Source organism: Choloepus didactylus, chromosome 4 (genome assembly GCF_015220235.1).
Source record: "Choloepus didactylus isolate mChoDid1 chromosome 4, mChoDid1.pri, whole genome shotgun sequence".
Lineage (NCBI taxonomy): Eukaryota > Metazoa > Chordata > Mammalia > Pilosa > Megalonychidae > Choloepus > Choloepus didactylus.
In genome coordinates this window covers 155,921,973-155,928,557 of record NC_051310.1, presented here as the reverse complement: position 1 = coordinate 155,928,557, position 6,585 = coordinate 155,921,973, and positions in this window count along the sequence as shown.

Below are 6,585 nucleotides of genomic sequence, written 5' to 3'. Positions count from 1 at the left end.
TCCCTATCATTTAATGGCTGCATCATATGCAGTCTATGGATGTACAAATTTTACTTAAAAAGTTTTGTGTTTTTGCAATTTTAGGTTGCTTCTAATCTTTTCCTACCACAAATTATGCTGAAATAAATATCCTGTACAATGATATTTGCCTAGATGTATATCAAAAATTATTGAGAGTAGAAAAATGATGATAAAGGATACATGTATTTGAACAAATGTTGCCAAAATATCTCTGAACAAGCAGTAGCAATTTATTAATTTATGTATAGTATATCAGTGTCTGTCTCTCCACTCCCTTGTCAACACATTATATTATCACAGCCTTTTTATTTCCTAATTTAATAGGTAAAAATTGCTATTTCAGAGTGTCCATTTGAAGGGGCACTTGAAAATAAGTGTCAGATGGATATGTGACATATCCATCTGACACTTCATTATGAGTGAAGCTAAGATTTTAAAAATAATTAAAAATGTGTTTGCATTTCTCCCTTTGAAAAGAGTATTTAAAATTCTGTTTGTGTTAGCTTTGGAGTCAGAATGCCTGGGCTCAAACTCCAGCTCTATGATTTATTTGCTGTGTGATTCTGAACAAGTTGCTCAGTGACTTTCTCTGTGACTTCGTTTCCTCAATTAAGTTATGGAGAAAGAACATTACATGCCTCTTAGAACTGCTGTGAGAATCATTTGAAATATAGAGAGAGATAAAGATAGATGATAGATAGATAGATAGATACATACATACATACATACATACATACAGAGACCAATTCTCTCTCCATAGATACAGACATATAGATAAGTGGATATATCAACTCTCTCTGTGTACATAAATGTAGATATATAGATAGATAGTATAACAATCTATGTAAATGGATAATGTAGAAAAATGGATAGAAAATAACAAGCATTTAATTAATATTAACTATAAATATTCTTAGTGAAATTTTCTTTTGGATAGTTAATCTTTTTGGTTTTCTTAATATATAAAGCCCTTTATATATTAAGGTTGCATTTTCACTATATTTTGAAACTTTTTATTCCATTTTCACAGTTGATTTTGGCTTTTATATGACAATATTTTCATGTAGAAATGTTTACTTTTATGTACTTTTATGTAGTCTTATGTATTCACCTTTACTATGCCTTCTGAAGTTTGGGCCTTGCTTATAAAGTCTGAACTCACTGTAAAATTATTTTTAAAATACTAAAACTTTATAATATGCTTAAGATTTAATCATTTAAGTCTGTAGTGTTGGACCATTTGGAATTATTTTGATCTAAGGAGTAAGATAAGGAGTCAATTATTTTCGAGTGGCTAGCCAATTGTCCCAATATTATCTGCTGAATAATCCATTGTTTTCTCTCTGATTAGTATTATCTTTGTAGGATAGAATTTCCTACATGTAATTTGAGTCTCTTTTGTTTTTTCACTTGTCTTCCATAAATCTATCTAGTTATACTTTCAATAATATCAACTATTTTTAGTTATTCCAGCTTTATAGTATTATTTAATATCTGGTAGGGCTTGTCTCCATCCCACCGCTATCCTTATGTTTCAAAACTGTTTTTTATTTTCTGCATATTTAGTATTCATTTGAATTTTAAAATCAACATGTCTAGTTCCAAATAAGTATATATCACTTCCAAGATAATGATGCTTTACGTTATTATAAAAATGAGAGCTATGGAATTTAGAGATGAGTTACCTCATGAAATCTAACCTCAATAATATCCTGACAGATCATAAACTGTTTTACTAAGAATATGAAATTAGCAACACTAGGCTAAGATATCTATGACAAAACTAGTACTACCTAATCTGTTTGCTTTTTTAGGACATACCCCTGGATTTGTAATTGAGCATATGTTATCATATCCAAATAACTTTTAAATGAATTTGGCATTGAACATGTGTTTGTTTCAATTGATTAAACACAATTTATATGCATTCTCTTTGAATTTGTAGCAGTAGCTCACTCTGTCTTCCGTTAGCTACATCCCAGAAAAAAATGAATCAACTTTCAGATTCATTGCTTATGTGTCACACCATCCCACTCAGCAACAAGAAAAAATAAATTACTCCAGAGTTTATTGTACTAAGAGTATTAACAGTTGTTCTTTGGGTTTTGCTTTGAGAATTGGATAATTCCTTAGTTACCTACAAATCATTACACTAACTTGTTTACAATTTATCACACACTGATTTGATTTATTCTAGCCTCACTTCACAAACTCCAACTCTTACAAATTATTTTTAAAAAAGCACCTTTTCTCTGTTTCTGAATATGTGAATATATGTTCAGAAAGGAGGTGAAAAAAACAAGGTACAAGATTAGTGCAGGGGCTCTGGGCAGCTGAGAGACCAAGAGAACCAAGAGGCTGAATGTGTGATGTGTGAGAGACCAAAAGAGATGATTCACAGTTGTTTAGCCTCAAATTATAGTAATCTTTTAAAATATTAGCTTTTTTATTCATAAATAATTATAGATTCACAGATAGTTTCATTATGTAAAGGGGGATTCTCTGGGCTCTTCATCCAGCCTCCCCCAGTGGTAATATCTTGATAACCTTAGTGCAGTATCTGCACCTGGAAATTAACCTTGGTACAATCCTCTGGGCTTACTCAGATTTCCCCAGTTCTACATACACTTATTTTTGTGGTGTGAATGTATGAGTGTGTAGTTCTATGTGATTTCATCACATGTGCAGATTCATGTAAATACAGCCACCAAGACACTCAACTATTCTATCACAACAAGAGTTTCTTGTGCTGCCCATTTGGAGCCAAACCCATCCCCTAACCACAGTCTTACTCCTGAAAAACCACTAATTTGTTCTTCATCTCTATTATTTTGTTAATTCAAGAATATTATATAAGTGGAATCAGACTATGTAACCTTTAAAGATTGGCTTTTTTTTCACCAAGTTGTTGAATACAGACAACTTGTTTGTTTCTTTATGTTGCTGAGGGGTAGTCTATGGTGTGTATAGTTTTCTTCACCATTGCTTGCTCACTGAAGGGCATTTTGGCTGTTTCCAGCTTTTTGCTATTACAAATAAAGCTGCTATGAGCATTCATGTGCAGATTTTTGTATGAACAGAAATTTTCATATGTCTAGGATAAATGACCAAGAGTGCAATTGCTGGGTCATATGAAAAGTGCATGATCTGTTTTATAAGAAACTGCTAAATTATTTTCCAGAGTGCCTGTACCATTTTACATTCATCAGCAGTGTATGAATGATCCAGTTTCTCCACATTTTCATAAGCATTTGATGCTATCAGTATTTAATATTTAAGCCATTCTGATAGATATATAGTCCTATCTCCTTCTGGTTTTAATTTGCATTTCCCTGATGGCTAATGATGGTAAGCATCTTTTCGTGTACTGCCAAACTATTTTCCAGATCACCATCTGTGTATCCTCTTTGGTGAAACATCTCCTCATGTCATTTACCCATTTTCTAATTGGATAGTTTTTTTTTCCCCTGTCGAGCTTTTCTTAATGCAATTTTATTGAGATATATTCACACACAATATAATCCATCCAAAGAATACAATCAGTGGCTCACAGTATCATCGTATAGTTATGCATTCATCACCACAATCAATTTTAGAAACACTTTCATTGCTCCAAAATAAAGAAAAAAAATAAAATAAAAATAAAAAAGAACACCCAAAATATCCCATACACTCTATATCCCCCAATTATTTATGTATTTTTGTCTTTATTTTATTACTCATCTGCCCATACACTGGATAAAGGGACTGCCAGCCATATGGTTTTCACAATCACTTGATAAAAGCTGTATAGTTATACAGTCATCATCAAGAATCAAGTCTACTGGATTACACATAATGCATAAGAATAACTTGCAGTTGAGTTTTATGAGTTCTTTATGTATTCTAGACATAAGTCCTTTGTCTTGCATTTTCTCCCAATCTGCAGCTAATCTTTTCATCTCTTTAACAGGTCCTTTTGCAGAGTGGAGGTTTTTAATTTTTATGATGTCCAATTCTCTTTACTTTGTGTATGTGTGCATGCACCATGCTTTTGATGCCATGTCTAAGAACTTTTTGCCAAGCCCCAGGTCCCCAAAATTTTCACCTCTGTTTTTCCTAAAAGTTTTACAGGTTTACATTTTACAATTAAGTCCAGATCCATTTTTAGTTAATTTTTGTATAATGTTTATTTTTTAAAAGATTTTTGTAAAAGGGGAATGTGTGATTCTTTTTGTCTTAAGTATGCTTTAGTCATCTGCTGTGATCAGAAACTACCTCAAAGTTACATAATTAAATGGCATTTGAGGATTTCTGGAAGATGAATAAACTTCTTTTATATTTTGAGCCTTTTTATGCTTACTATGATTTGTCTACCTGAAAAAATAAATTTTAGAGTATAGACCCCAAATCAAACCTTTTTGAAACTATCAGCCTCTGAAATCCCCTATCATGTACTACAGGGCAGTGTTTTCTAGGATTGATTTGGAAAACGGTTGCATCCACTTTACAGATAACTGTAATCTTTCCTAACATCCATGTTCTTTTAAACTTTAAATTCCCTGAGAAAAATGTCCATCTATCTTTAAAGTCACCCAAGTGAACTAAAAATTAGATTCTCTTTCTTCATCTACAGTTTCTTTCCTCATACATGAGCACATGCTTATTGAAGAGAATAACCTCTTCAAATTGTCCCAAGAATGGAAAATTCCTTTTTCTGTTATTGCTTTGTACTAAAATTGAATGCTTTCATTGACTTTTTTTCACAATCACAGTTTCAAGGCCAAATAGTTTGACTCTCTCAGGTTGTAGTACTGCTTCTTCCTATTGTCTGAGGGATAGTGTCCTGTTTTTTGGCCTGCATGAGTCAATTTTGAAAAGGCCAATATTATAATTAAGGATAATGTTTTCTAAAAGTCTTCTTAAGGGTTAACAATCAAGGATCTTTACAGATATTTCAATTTAAATCATTTAGCTTTTGAAAACAGAGTTAGAAAATTAGAAAAACAAATTCATTCCCTTAAATCTTAGGCTAGGATTCCCAAAGGTAGGAATATCTAACCAAAAGCCAAGTAAATCCACACGTCACTGGACTTGAAAGAAAAAATATGCAAAGAAGCAAAGCAAGTAACGGTTACCGTAAGGACAAATGGCAACAGATCATTTGATTCCCATCCTTCTGTACCCAAGGCCAGATGCATTTGTGACTTAGAATTTAGGATGAAAAGGAAAAATATGGGAACATAGAGTGAACAGAGTTAACTGAGATTGCCCCACACCCCTTCTCCCACCCATAGCTTTATGAGAATCATATCTTCAGTCACAGTATGTAAATCTTTTGAGACTTAAATCCTATGATATCAACCTATACCTTGGAGGTGAAGCCAGTAAAGAGAAAAGATGCCAAAAAGAATCAGCCTACGCATGCAGGAGGGACTTTCAAATCCACAGGAAATGGAACCAGGTATGCGCCTTCTTATAGAATCTCACATTATGAAGATGCCCCACTCTGTACCAACAAGATGGAGGCCATCTAAATTGCAAATGTGGGAACAGTGCCATGGGAGGAGAGTCAGTGGAAACTCTGCACATGAATTTATCATAGGATTGTTTAGAAATTGGGGCCATCTGGAGTCATTGGGAACTATATATTAAGAACATCTGTAATATAAGAGAATTTTGTGGACCAGGGAAAGTGCAAGAGTGCTTAATGGTTGCAGAGTACAAATATGCCTATACTCCAGGCTCACAAGGAATAATCAGAGAGCCCCTATCAGAGAGATTTCAGGGTAAACCCCAGCTATTCAACTCCAGGGAATTATCTAGGAAATCATCAAACATATGTGTATTCATCTTAGCATTATTTATTATAGGGAATAGTTAAAACAAAATGGAATTGTGTAAATAAAGTAATATAAAAATCATACATTGCACTGTCATATATCCATTAAACGTTTTGATGTTGATCTGGATGTATTTGTGGTATGATAAAAAAACTAGTCTGCTCTTTGTCCTCTGTTCCTGGGAAGCAACCTCTGAATCTTTGGAATTTCCTGTGATAGGAGCATTGTTTGTTCTTCATGGAGGGTGTAGGAGCAAACCTGATAGATACAGGATGAGTGCAGCCACACCTGCAGCCTTAGGGTGGGGGCTAAGACCACCCAGAAAGACCTGAAAGAACAACCAAGTGATTAGGGAGTGAGGCTTTGAGCCACTCCACATCAGCCCAACCCCTGGAAGGGGAGGGGGCTGCAGATTGAGTTACACCATTGATTCTTTCAGTCATGTCTACATAAGGAGACTCATATAAACTCGGGACACTTGAAGTTCCAAAAAGCTTCCATGTTGTGGTAAGATACATCTCTGTGCCCAGAGGGTGACAGATCTTGACTTCTCATGGACAGGACACAGAAGATTGCATTTGAGACCCTTCTAGACCTTGCCATATGCATCTTTTTTGGCTTCTTCTTATTTGTATCCTTTAACTATAACAAAACTATAATCATTCCAGTATAGAACTTTCAGTTAGTTCTGTGAGTCATTCTAGAGAATTATGAAACCTGAGGGGATGGTAGAAACCCCTAA